Source organism: Oncorhynchus mykiss, chromosome 23 (genome assembly GCF_013265735.2).
Source record: "Oncorhynchus mykiss isolate Arlee chromosome 23, USDA_OmykA_1.1, whole genome shotgun sequence".
NCBI lineage: Eukaryota > Metazoa > Chordata > Actinopteri > Salmoniformes > Salmonidae > Oncorhynchus > Oncorhynchus mykiss.
Genome location: NC_048587.1, coordinates 60,702,985 through 60,717,424, shown reverse-complemented (window position 1 = coordinate 60,717,424; position 14,440 = coordinate 60,702,985). Strand labels below are relative to the sequence as shown.

Genomic DNA, 14,440 nt, shown 5'->3' with positions numbered 1-14,440 from the left:
AAACACATGGTCCTGTCTGGTAGAGCATGGTGAAAACACAAGGTCCTGTCTGGTAGAGCATGGTGAAAACACATGGTCCTGTCTGGCTGGGTTGGTAGAGCATGGAGCTTGCATTGACAAGGATAGTGGGTTTGATTCCCAGGGCTACCCATACGTATAATGTATACACGCATGACCATAAATTGCTTTGGATAAAAGCTTCTGCGAAAATTGTATATATTAACATATATTAGTATATATTAAGACGTTTCTTGAGTCATCTTGCGGGTGAATTAAATTAACTTGAATTGGCAAAATGTGGAGAATTGACATTAACATTACATATCATTTTTCTTCAGAAGGTTATGCAAATTGAGAATCATTTGATAGAGTGCAGTGTTGCTTTGGGGACCAACGTGAGGGTCAAAAATAAAGTGGTGGTCTCTGCTTAATTAACAAATGTATTTTTATTACATTTTTTAAATCTTGTTGACTGAATTAATGCCTTTTGATGATTAGATAGGCCTAGAAGATCTCCCATCTGTGTTGTGTGGTTTTGTTATCATCCGATTACTGCAACAGGCTGTGTTATCATCCGATTACTGCAACAGGCTGTGCTATCATCCGATTACTGCAACAGGCTGTGTTATCATCCGATTACTGCAACAGGCTGTGTTATCATCCGATTACTGCAACAGGCTGTGTTATCATCCGATTACTACAACAGGCTGTGTTATCATCCGATTACTGCAACAGGCTGTGTTATTATCCGATTACTGCAACAGGCTGTAAGAGGAGGACTGAGGAGTTATACAACCCAGTGTACAAGTATATCTTTCGAGACCACAGTTTACGTCACCATGAAGTCAAAAGCACCATGAAAGCAACAGCATTCATGCCAAGGGAAAATGTGAGAAAAACATGGCAAAGGAATGGTATTAAAACATTGAGGGGATCGGTTGGGCTCAGTGGAGGGGCAGTTTCCTGGACCCAGATTAGGCCTAAAACTACTCCTGAACTAAAAAGCACACTCAACGGAGAATCCCCATTAAAAATGCTTTTTAGTCCAGGATCAGGCTGAATCTGTGTTCGGGAAACCACCCTTCAATGTTTCCATAGCTAAACATAAACACAAAGTTCTGAGTACAACAAAGATGTGTGAAATAGCAGAGGACCCTTCCAGAGGCCAGAAGTTGTTGGCACAGCAAAACAACATCTAATGTGCTAACAACAGCTGCTGAAAGTATCTGACGGTCTCCAGGCCGTGAGGGGAATAAAAACGCTCTCTCTCAAAATCTTTCACATTCCCTTTGCGTTCTTGTTAAAGGTGCTGCATTGTGATTTCAGAAAAGGTCTATAATACATCTGCAGTAATAGTTGTATGATAGTGTTTCACAGTATTACTTACGCACCAGTGCAGTGAAAATGTGTTTTTTTTCGCATTGTTTGTAACTTATTTGGTACATAATGTTCATGCTACCATCTTTCATGACCCGAAAATAGTTTCTGAACAGAACAGCGACTACTCCCCTCGAACTGGACAAAGATTTTCCCTTTAATGAGTCTGATGCAAAGGATATAATGTTGCTCCCGGACAAGGTCCAAATCCCCGTCATTTGCATGAAGAAAAGAAGGAGATACAGGGGTGCAGATCAGGGTGCCTTGTGAGAATTCGTAGGCAAGTGGCTAAATGCTCATCCAGAAGTGGCGCTCCTAGTGGCCGGGGACTTTAATGCAGGCAAACTTAAATACGTTTTACCTCATTTCTACCAGCATGTCACATGTGCAACCAGAAGAATAAAAAAAACTATAGACCTTTCTCGACACACAGAGACACATACAAAGCTCTCCCTCACCCTCCATTTGGCAAATCTGACCAGAATTATATCCTCCTGATTTCTGCTTAAAAACTAAAGTAAAGCAGGAAGTACCAGTGACTCGCTCAATACGGAAGTGGTCAAATGACGCGGTTGCAAAGCTACTACAGGACCGTTTTGCTAGAACAGACTGGAATATTTCCCGGGATTCATCCCGGATGAATGGCATTGAGGTGTATACCATCTCATACCACCGGCTTCATCATAAAGTGCATCAACAACGTCATCCCCACAGTGACTGTACGTATATATGTGGCAGGGTTTCCAACTATTACTACAAAGGGAAACCCAGGCGCGAGCTGCCCAGTGATGCAAGCCTACCAGACGGGCTAAATCGAATCAAATCTAACTGCCTTTTATGCTCGCTTCGAGGCAAGCAACACTGAAGGATGCATGAGAGCACCAGCTGCTCCGGACGAATGTGTGATCACGATCTCCGTAGCAGATGTGAGCAAGACCTTTAAACAGGTCAACATTCACAAGGCCGCGGGGCCAGACAGATTACCAGAAGCGGTACCGGAGCGCCAAGTCTAGGTCCAAAAGGCTCCTTAACAGCTTCTACCCCCAAGCCATAAGACTGCTGAACACTTAATCAAATGGCTACCTGGAATATTTGGCTCTCTCCCCCCCCCCCTCTGTTTTGACACTGCTACTACTCACTGCTTATTATCTATGCATAGTCACTTTACACCTACCTACATGTACAAATTACCTCGACTGACCTGTCGAGGTCATTTGACTCGGTACCGAGTCAACCTGTCAACCTGACTTGTTGAGGTAATTTGACTCGGTACCGAGTCAACCTGTCAACCTGACCTGTTGAGGTACATTGACTCAGTAAAAGTATTACCATTTTATTATTTACTTTACATTAGTTTATTTTGTAAATACTTTATTAAATCTGCATTGATGGTTAAGGGCTTGTAAGTAAGCAGTTCATGTTAAGGTCCTGTTGTATTTGGTGCATGTGACAAATACAATTTGATTTGATTGTTTGTGATATTGGCCTCGAAATGGGAAAGATGTTTTGACTAGGTGGTTGTGTTATCTAGTGGAAATCCCTCTATCGTTTCCTGGTTGTGTTATCTAGTGGAAATCCCTCTATCGTTTCCTGGTTGTGTTATCTAGTGGAAATCCCTCTATCGTTTCCTGGTTGTGTTATCTAGTGGAAATCCCTCTATCGTTTCCTAGTTGTGTTATCTAGTGGAAATCCCTCTATCATTTCCTGTTGGCTCAATTTCACTTTATGTGAGAAAACAAGCACTGAATAGTATATGGAATCATTGTACCATCTAAATCACTGTTAAATATCTTCAAAAAATACAAAAGAATATAATGTTTTTCCAGCTGTTTGAAGCTGGTGGACCAAAACAGAAAGTAAAAGGTTCAAGTGCGAGGCTCCGCCATGTTACGGGGAAATGGGATTCTGGGGAGGAGGGAGATTTGTTTTAAATGCAGCGTAGTGCATTATATATATATATATATAGCTAATTTCCTGGTTGCTAAAATTCTGAACGGTTTATGTGAGAAAACAAGCACTGATTAGTGTAGGGAGTCATTATACCATCTGAATCACTGTGAAATATCTTGCAATTCACTTAGCACTAGGCTGCATATATATATATATATATATATATATATATATATATATATATATATATATATATATATATATATATATATATATATATATATATATATATATATAACAGCCAAAGTCAGAACAGCTTTCCCACAGATGCCGGCGGGAGAAATCAATAGACGAATGTCACAGCCGATCACAACACTGGCATGTAAGTAATACTGTGAAACACTATCATTACAAAATTACTGCAGATATGGACATTTTGTGAAATTAAAATGCAAAACTATAAAATACTATCATATAGTCTCTCTCTATCCATCCCTCTGTCAGACAGTACACTATGATCATCACATCCCCATTACTTCACCAGATCAAAGCGGCTGTATTCTCCAGTCCATTCCTTTCCTGCACTCAGACACAGAGTAGCCTAGCGCGTAGGCATACATAACACAAAGCTCTATTTCACTAGTGGGATACATTTGACAATGAGGCTCCCTCCTCGACTCGCAAACATGATTTGATAAAAGTATTCTTCAAGGATATGATGACAGAGATGTTTATTAGCTTGGATTCCTCTCAGTGTCAATAACAAACAAACAACATTAAATCAGTACAATAGATTACTGTTGGGGCTCTGCAGTGGCCAGCATCCACCTAGTAGCATGAACATGCCCAACAGATGCACAGCAATCAGCATCATATTGAAGAGGTTAGTCATTCTAGACAACTAGAGGGACTCATGTTGTGTCCATGGAGACCTATAGTCTAATCACCTCCAAAGGAAGGCTCTTTAAGAGCAGGACTATTCATCTAGAATCATGTAAATGTATTAGTCTAATCACCTCCAAAGGAAGGCTCTTTAAGAGCAGGACTATTCATCTAGAATCATGTACATGTATTAGTCTAATCACCTCCAAAGGAAGGCTCACTAAGAGCAGGACTATTCATCTAGAATCATGTAAATGTATTAGTCTAATCACCTCCAAAGGAAGGCTCTTTAAGAGCAGGACTATTCATCTAGAATCATGTGAACTTATTAGACCATTTGTGATGTAAAAGACAAAACAGATCCTTTTTCACAGCACTGTGTAACCATTTCACAGTACACCTTCTGTAGAGACCCATTCACTCATCTAGACGTGGCTGTGGGGTGGTTGTAGCCTCTCTCTCACATGGCCCGTCAAGTTAGCCAGGTGTGTCTGGGGGTGATTACGGCCATCTATTGTATTTCATGAACATGTGTACAATGTCTAGACAACAGTGACCCATCCACTTAGCTACATGTGGCTGGGGGTGTGTTTCTTTCACATGGCCCGTCAAGTTAGCCAAGTGTGTCTGGGTGAGCATCATCTAATAATGATACAAATATTTATACCTGGACACTTTCTGTTATGCAAGTAACTGTACCGTTTAACCCTGCTGTATCCTGTGAATGTGACAAATGAACTGTATTGATATAGTGTGTGTTTACCAGAGACGGTAAAGTGAAGAACAACATGACCTGCACCAAAGTCAGATCAGGATGTAGGCCAAGAACTAGATAGAGTTTGTAGGCTACTACTTTTACCACGTTTAGTTTTGAAATCTTTGGTTATTTATACTACACTTCCTTACTCACTCTGTTTAGCACATGGCCTCACATGTGAATCCTTAAAGAGATGGGTGGGGCTAAGGCTTAAGAGGGTGTGAAAGATGATAAATGGGTGTAGACAAAGAGCTCTCCTGTAGGTATACCAAAATATTCAAGGGCCATTTTCTCAAAAGTTCCTCAACTGCAGTGTATGATATAACATGTTCTAGCTCTGAGTCTCTACCTTTATCCAATGTAAAAAACACCATTATAAATGTTGCGACATAGACTGAAAAGATGTGCTGGGTCACATATTGGCCTGTTGGAAACTACAACTTCCTACTACATTGCACAGTTCAGGCTGGATCTGATTTATCTCTGGAGAAACTACAACTCCCTACTACATTGCACAGTTCAGGCTGGGTCTGATTTATCTCTGGAGAAACTACAACTCCCTACTACATTGCACAGTTCAGGCTGGATCTGATTTATCTCTGGAGAAACTACAACTCCCTACTACATTGCACAGTTCAGGCTGGATCTGATTTATCTCTGGAGAAACTACAACTCCCTACTACATTGCACAGTTCAGGCTGGGTCTGATTTATCTCTGGAGAAACTACAACTCCCTACTACATTGCACAGTTCAGGCTGAATCTGATTTATCTCTGGAGAAACTACAACTCCCTACTACATTGCACAGTTCAGGCTGGATCTGATTTATCTCTGGAGAAACTACAACTCCCTACTACATTGCACAGTTCAGGCTGGATCTGATTTATCTCTGGAGAAACTACAACTCCCTACTACATTGCACAGTTCAGGCTGGATCTGATTTATCTCTGGAGAAACTACAACTCCCTACTACATTGCACAGTTCAGGCTGGATCTGATTTATCTCTGGAGAAACTACAACTCCCTACTACATTGCACAGTTCAGGCTGGATCTGATTTATCTCTGGAGAAACTACAACTCCCTACTACATTGCACAGTTCAGGCTGGATCTGATTTATCTCTGGAGAAACTACAACTTCCTACTACATTGCACAGTTCAGGCTGGATCTGATTTATCTCTGCAGAAACTACAACTCCCTACTACATTGCACATTTCAGGCTGGATCTGATTTATCTCTGGAGAAACTGTGTGATGTGCACATTGAGCTTACAGAAAATAAATGTTGCAGCGATGAGACAAGATCGTAATCACGAAATTGGGGAGAAAAAAGGGGTAAAAATTACAACAACAATAAATCAATAACGTAAATGTTGGTTAATCACTCTACACTAACAGAAACAGGACAATTTCACTTCCAACAGGAACAGTAGTGGAAAAAGAAGAGGCAGGGTAAGTCATAACTCCATGGCACACAACCCACTCAACTCTAATGTAAATATCACTCCAGAAGAAGCTTTTATCCCACCAAAACCAGTGAAGCTATTGCAGCTGCTGCGTGTATGAAGAGTGCTAGTCAACCCACCCCTCTCGGGAGATACCAAGGTCTAGATTTTTCACAGGATGCAGAGTGAGTTTGCTTTCTTGTTTAGTTGTTGCTGTGTGCCAGCAGCCTTTTTTAGGCAAGACTCTTACATTCTTCAACATTAGGAATTCATCGAATGGAGGAGACATAGGGAACACACTAAAAGGAGAGGAGGAACACAATTATTTTAACCTGTGTGTGTGTGTGTGTGTGTGTGTGTGTGTGTGTGTGTGTGTGTGTGTGTGTGTGTGTGTGTGAGTGAGAGACAGCTTCTCTCTCTGAAGCTAATGGATGTGAGTGAAGACAGCCCATAAACCCACAAATAACTACCTTACAGTAGAGAAACACTTCTGAGACAGACTGTTCCAAATGGATTCCTTATATAGCACAATGTTCTGACCAATAGTTACACAGTTTAATGGCTGTGTGAGGAGAAAACTGTGGATGGATTGTAGTTTCTCCACAATACTAACATATTGTGAAAAGAAGGAAGCCTGTACAGAACAAAAATATTCCAAAACATGCATCCTGTTTGAAATAAGGCACTAAAGCAAAACTGCAGCAAAGAAATGCACTTTATGTCCTGAATACAAAGTGTTATGTTTGGGGAAAACCCAACACAACACATCACTGAGTACCACTCTTCATATTTTACAGCATGGTGGTGGTGGCAGTAATGGGTATGCTTGTCATCGGCAAGGTCTAGGGAGATTTTTAGGATACAAATAAACGGAATAGAACTAGGCACAGGAAAAATACTAGCGGAAAACCGGGTTCAGTCTGTTTTCCAACAGACACTGGTAGACAATTTCACCTTTCAATAACAATAACCTAAAACACAAGGCCAAATCTACACTGGAGTTGCTTACCAAGACAACATTGAATGTTCCTGAGTGGCCGAGTTACAGTTTTATCTTAAAATCGGCTTGAAAATCTATGGCAAGACTTGAAAAAAGCAGTTTAGCAATGATTAACCAACAAATCATTTTTAAAGAATAATGTGCAAATATTGTACAATCCAGGTGTACGAAGCTCTTAGAAACTTACCCAGAAAGACTCACAGATGGAATCACAGCCAATGGTGATTCTAACATGTATTGCCTCAGGGGTGTGAATAATTATGCAAATGAGATTTCAAATGTATTGAAAATGAAATACAGAATAAACATTTCTAAAAACATGTTTTCACTTTGTCATTATGGGCTAGTGTGTGTCATTATGGGCTAGTGTGTGTCATTATGGGCTAGTGTGTGTCATTATGGGCTAGTGTGTGTCATTATGGGGTAGTGTGTGTCATTATGGGCTAGTGTGTGTCATTATGGGGTAGTGTGTGTCATTATGGGGTAGTGTGTGTCATTATGGGGTAGTGTGTGTCATTATGGGGTAGTGTGTGTCATTATGGGGTAGTGTGTGTCATTATGGGGTAGTGTGTGTCATTATGGGCTAGTGTGTGTCATTATGGGGTAGTGTGTGTCATTATGGGCTAGTGTGTGTCATTATGGGCTAGTGTGTGTCATTATGGGCTAGTGTGTGTCATTATGGGCTAGTGTGTGTCATTATGGGCTAGTGTGTGTCATTATGGGCTAGTGTGTGTCATTATGGGGTAGTGTGTGTCATTATGGGGTAGTGTGTGTCATTATGGGGTAGTGTGTGTCATTATGGGGTAGTGTGTGTCATTATGGGGTAGTGTGTGTCATTATGGGGTAGTGTGTGTAGATGGGTGAGAAACACATTAAATACATTTTGTAATTCAGAGTGTAACCACAGAATGTGGAATAAGTCAAGGGGTATGAATACTTTCTGAAGGCACCAGTAATAGGGGGGTATAATTAAGCAATAAGGCATGAGGGGGTGTGGTATATGGCCAATATATCACGGCTAAGGGCTGTTCTTATGCACGACGCATCACGAAGTGCCTGGACACAGCCCTTAGCCGTGGTATATTGGCCATATACCACAAACCCCCGAGGTGCCATATTGCTATTATAAACTGGTCATCAACGTAATTACAGCAGTAAAAATAAATGTTTTGTCATACCCATGGTATACAGTCTGATATACCATGGTTGTCAGCCAATCAGCATTCAGGGCAGGAACCACCCAGTTTATAATGCTGTTTTTTTTTACATTACAACGATGGGTTACACTGCTCTACTAAATCACCCTGCTGGGTTTGGACTGTCTGGGTGTGAATAGACAGCATGTAAAATATGGACTCTCATCTGTCAGCATTTGAGTCAGTCGCCCAGTTCACTAAGTTAGACTTGTCACCTGACAATGGTTCTTAGTGGTGAGTTCATGGCCTTAGGAATACATCAGGCTCCTACACAGAAGCCAGTGCCAACACACACACAGTGGAGAGACACATGCTAGTCAATGTGTTAGAGATTCCTGTTTCTCCTCCAGCAGTGTCTGTGACAGGACATTTGTTTCAATAAGCCAGTGCTCACTGCTCCACTCAGGTGTTTGTTTACACTCGTTTACAGCTTGGTCGAGTTACCTCAGTGAGGATCAGTCTACTCTAGGCCGATTTACCTCCGTGAGGATCAGTCTACTCTAGGCCGAGTTACCTCAGTGAGGATCAGTCTACTCTAGGCTGAGTTACCTCAGTGAGGATCAGTCTACTCTAGGCCGAGTTACCTCCGTGAGGATCAGTCTACTCTAGGTCGAGTTACCTCAGTGAGGATCAGTCTACTCTAGGCCGAGTTACCTCAGTGAGGATCAGTCTACTCTAGGCCGAGTTACCTCAGTGAGGATCAGTCTACTCTAGGCTAAGTTACCTCAGTGAGGATCAGTCTACTCTACGCCGAGTTACCTCAGTGAGGATCAGTCTACTCTAGGCCGATTTACCTCAGTGAGGATCAGTCTACTCTAGGCCGATTTACCTCAGTGAGAATCAGTCTACTCTAGGTCGAGTTACCTCCGTGAGGATCAGTCTACTCTAGGCCGATTTACCTCAGTGAGGATCAGTCTACTCTAGGCCGATTTACCTCAGTGAGAATCAGTCTACTCTAGGTCGAGTTACCTCCGTGAGGATCAGTCTACTCTAGGCCGAGTTACCTCCGTGAGGATCAGTCTACTCTAGGCCGAATTACCTCAGTGAGAATCAGTCTACTCTAGGTTCTAGGTTGAGTTACCTCAACGAGGATCAGTCTACTCTAGGCCGAGTTACCTCCGTGAGGATCAGTCTACTCTAGGCCGAGTTACCTCAGTGAGGATCAGTCTACTCTAGGCCGAGTTACCTCAGTGAGGATCAGTCTACTCTAGGCCGAGTTACCTCAGTGAGGATCAGTGCTGAGTTACCTCAGTGAGGATCAGTGCCGAGTCACCTCAGTGAGGATCAATGCCGAGTCACCTCAGTGAGGATCAGTGCCGAGTCACCTCAGTGAGGATCAGTCTACTCTAGGGCGAGTTACCTTAGTGAGGATCAGTCTACTCTAGGCCGAGTTACCTCCGTGAGGATCAGTCTACTCTAGGCCGAGTTACCTCAGTGAGGATCTGTCTACTCTAGGCTGAGTTACCTCAGTGTGGATCAGTCTACTCTAGGCTGAGTTACCTCTGTGAGGATCAGTCTACTCTAGGCTGAGTTACCTCAGTGAGGATCAGTCTACTCTAGGCTGAGTTACCTCCGTGAGGATCAGTCTACTCTAGGTCGAGTTACCTCTGTGAGGATCAGTCTACTCTAGGCTGAGTTACCTCAGTGTGGATCAGTCTACTCTAGGCTGAGTTACCTCAGTGAGGATCAGTCTACTCTAGGCTGAGTTACCTCAGTGTGGATCAGTCTACTCTAGGCTGAGTTACCTCAGTGAGGATCAGTCTACTCTAGGCCGATTTACCTCCGTGAGGATCAGTCTACTCTAGGCCGAGTTACCTCAGTGAGGATCAGTCTACTCTAGGCTGAGTTACCTCAGTGAGGATCAGTCTACTCTAGGCCGAGTTACCTCCGTGAGGATCAGTCTACTCTAGGTCGAGTTACCTCAGTGAGGATCAGTCTACTCTAGGCCGAGTTACCTCAGTGAGGATCAGTCTACTCTAGGCTAAGTTACCTCAGTGAGGATCAGTCTACTCTAGGCCGAGTTACCTCAGTGAGGATCAGTCTACTCTAGGCCGATTTACCTCAGTGAGGATCAGTCTACTCTAGGCCGATTTACCTCAGTGAGAATCAGTCTACTCTAGGTCGAGTTACCTCCGTGAGGATCAGTCTACTCTAGGCCGATTTACCTCAGTGAGGATCAGTCTACTCTAGGCCGATTTACCTCAGTGAGAATCAGTCTACTCTAGGTCGAGTTACCTCCGTGAGGATCAGTCTACTCTAGGCCGAGTTACCTCCGTGAGGATCAGTCTACTCTAGGCCGAATTACCTCAGTGAGAATCAGTCTACTCTAGGTTCTAGGTTGAGTTACCTCAACGAGGATCAGTCTACTCTAGGCCGAGTTACCTCCGTGAGGATCAGTCTACTCTAGGCCGAGTTACCTCAGTGAGGATCAGTCTACTCTAGGCCGAGTTACCTCAGTGAGGATCAGTCTACTCTAGGCCGAGTTACCTCAGTGAGGATCAGTGCTGAGTTACCTCAGTGAGGATCAGTGCCGAGTCACCTCAGTGAGGATCAGTCTACTCTAGGCCGAGTTACCTCAGTGAGGATCAGTCTACTCTAGGCCGAGTTACCTCAGTGAGGACCAGTCTACTCTAGGCTGAGTTACCTCAGTGAGGATCAGTCTACTCTAGGCCGAGGTACCTCAGTGAGGATCAGTCTACTCTAGGCCGAGTTACCTCAGTGAGGATCAGTCTACTCTAGGCCGAGTTACCTCCGTGAGGATCAGTCTACTCTAGGCCGAGTTACCTCAGTGAGGATCTGTCTACTCTAGGCTGAGTTACCTCAGTGTGGATCAGTCTACTCTAGGCTGAGTTACCTCTGTGAGGATCAGTCTACTCTAGGCTGAGTTACCTCAGTGAGGATCAGTCTACTCTAGGCTGAGTTACCTCCGTGAGGATCAGTCTACTCTAGGTCGAGTTACCTCTGTGAGGATCAGTCTACTCCAGGCTGAGTTACCTCAGTGTGGATCAGTCTACTCTAGGCTGAGTTACCTCAGTGAGGATCAGTCTACTCTAGGCTGAGTTACCTCAGTGTGGATCAGTCTACTCTAGGCTGAGTTACCTCTGTGAGGATCAGTCTACTCTAGGCTGAGTTACCTCAGTGTGGATCAGTCTACTCTAGGCTGATTGCTGACAAGAAACAAATGGCTGGAAAGGAAACTAGTGCACAGCGTCCTGCCACTAGGCATTATGTGCATATGGGGAACTAATTATATTGTTCCATTGTGCCACACACACACACATTCATCATAACACTATGAATATTAAGATACTCAGGGAATAGGTCACACCACATTACAGCAGATCATCCATTACTCTTGAACAGACCAGTGTTGGGTTCAAATACTTTTGGATGGGCTTACTTCAGCTTGGCAGCTTTCCTGGCGCAATGGACCCAATAGAATGGTACCAAAAGTGCAGGAATAGTCAAACACTTAGGTAGGCTCAGTCAAATGCAAAAATAGTTGATAGATAGGCCTCATTTATAAACATTGCGTACGTACAAAATAAACCCCAAAACATGCGCCAGTTTTCCCGCAAAAGTTGGCATTCATAAAAACTGAACGTGGAGTGAGAATGCCCTTTCCTCCACACAAACTTTAGACCATGTATGCACATTCACTAGTGGTTGGCGATTTAAATTGCAGGCAGGCAAGTAAGTATTTTGTGCAAATGGGTGATATTGGGGGGGGGGGGGGTTAAAACGTTGTGCTGACAGCTCCACAACCATTTGCCATCCTTTACTCTTTCAGAAACTGTCCCAGTCCTTTGCCAGATACAGCAAAGGTTAATGCAAAAAATGGAAACATTGTGCAAACCCAGTACATAGACTGGTAGCTGATGTAAAAGATAGAAACATTGTGCAAACCCAGTACATAGACTGGTAGTTGATGTAAAAGATAGAAACATTGTGCAAATCCAGTACATAGACTGGTAGTTGATGTAAAAGATATAAACATTGTGCAAACCCAGTACATAGACTGGTAGTTGATGTAAAAGATAGAAACATTGTGCAAACCCAGTACATAGACTGGTAGTTGATGTAAAAGATAGAAACATTGTGCAAACCCAGTACATAGACTGGTAGCTGATGTAAAAGATAGAAACATTGTGCAAACCCAGTAAATAGACTGGTAGCTGATGTAAAAGATAGAAACATTGTGCAAACCCAGTACATAGACTGGTAGCTGATGTAAAAGATAGAAACATTGTGCAAACCCAGTAAATAGACTGGTAGTTGATGTAAAAGACAGAAACATTGTGCAAACCCAGTACATAGACTGGTAGTTGATGTAAAATATAGAAACATTGTGCAAACCCAGTACATAGACTGGTAGCTGATGTAAAAGATAGAAACATTGTGCAAACCCAGTACATAGACTGGTAGTTGATGTAAAAGATAGAAACATTGTGCAAACCCAGTACATTGTGCAAACCCAGTACATAGACTGGTAGCTGATGTAAAAGATAGAAACATTGTGCAAACCCAGTACATAGACTGGTAGCTGATGTAAAAGATAGAAACATTGTGCAAACCCAGTACATAGACTGGTAGTTGATGTAAAAGATAGAAACATTGTGCAAACCCAGTACATAGACTGGTAGTTGATGTAAAAGACAGAAACATTGTGCAAACCCAGTACATAGACTGGTAGTTGATGTAAAAGACAGAAACATTGTGCAAACCCAGTACATAGACTGGTAGTTGATGTAAAAGATAGAAACATTGTGCAAACCCAGTACATAGACTGGTAGTTGATGTAAAAGACAGAAACATTGTGCAAACCCAGTACATAGACTGGTAGTTGATGTAAAAGACAGAAACATTGTGCAAACCCAGTACATTGTGCAAACCCAGTACATAGACTGGTAGCTGATGTAAAAGATAGAAACATTGTGCAAACCCAGTACATTGTGCAAACCCAGTACATAGACTGGTAGCTGATGTAAAAGACAGAAACATTGTGCAAACCCAGTACATTGTGCAAACCCAGTACATAGACTGGTAGCTGATGTAAAAGATAGAAACATTGTGCAAACCCAGTACATAGACTGGTAGTTGATGTAAAAGATAGAAACATTGTGCAAACCCAGTACATAGACTGGTAGTTGATGTAAAAGACAGAAACATTGTGCAAACCCAGTACATAGACTGGTAGTTGATGTAAAAGACAGAAACATTGTGCAAACCCAGTACAAAGACTGGTAGTTGATGTAAAAGATAGAAACATTGTGCAAACCCAGTACATAGACTGGTAGTTGATGTAAAAGACAGAAACATTGTGCAAACCCAGTACATAGACTGGTAGTTGATGTAAAAGATAGAAACATTGTGCAAACCCAGTACATAGACTGGTAGCTGATGTAAAAGACAGAAACAAACTAAATAGTCAACAACTATTTATATTTTCCATAGAAGTGTGGGTGGTAGCATTTTACTTTGAACTTGTTTCTAAAATACAATCAATCAAGTGTTTGGCACTGGCTTTAGGCAGCATGTTTAGATATGAAAAGTCCCTGTAATAGATGATAACATTCTGCCCCGTCACACCTCTAGAGAAATGGGATCAAATTTGCCATTGCTCTCTCTTTTAGAAAGCAGAAACTGCCGTGGCCTAAGTCCAATAGTTCCACATTATACAGCAAAAAAAGGGTGTTATGGTCACCATAAAAGGGTGAATGAAGGGTGTTATGGTCACGATGAAAGGGTGAATGAAGGGTGTTATGGTCACCATAAAATGGTGAATGAAAGGTGTTATGGCCACCATAAAAGGGTGAATGAAGGGTGTTATCGTCACCATAAAAGGGTGAATGAAGGGTGTTATGGCCACCATAAAATGGTGAATGAAGGGTGTT

The 14,440-nt window shown here is 42.4% G+C and overlaps 1 protein-coding gene across 3 annotated transcripts in view; it reads right to left on the bottom strand.

Moving 5' to 3' along the window:
* The window catches only part of LOC110516668 (lysosomal cobalamin transport escort protein LMBD1), a 261,287-nt gene that overhangs the window by 189,928 nt on the left and 56,919 nt on the right, over positions 1–14,440 (bottom strand). The gene's annotated exons all lie outside the window — the stretch shown is intronic.